The sequence below is a fragment of the Peromyscus eremicus genome, chromosome 10 (genome assembly GCF_949786415.1).
Source record: "Peromyscus eremicus chromosome 10, PerEre_H2_v1, whole genome shotgun sequence".
NCBI lineage: Eukaryota > Metazoa > Chordata > Mammalia > Rodentia > Cricetidae > Peromyscus > Peromyscus eremicus.
Window position 1 is genome coordinate 31347870 of NC_081426.1, and position 244 is coordinate 31348113.

Here is a 244-nt window from a genome sequence, read left to right on the forward strand (position 1 = left end):
TCAACAGCTGAGCTGACACCCATGTGCTGGAACCGGGTGCTGGGTTGTGGCTCAGACCTCGGAGACTCTCACACCCGTGTAGTGCCAGTCTGCTACTGAGCAGATGGGGTCAACTGTGTGGACATCAGTTCTGCCCTCAGCAACCCAAAGGGCACTTTTCCACTCAGTCTGGGTTCAGGTATCTTCTGACGCTCACCCACACACCAGACAAAACTCCCTGTAAACAAACCAAGAGGAAGGGGTA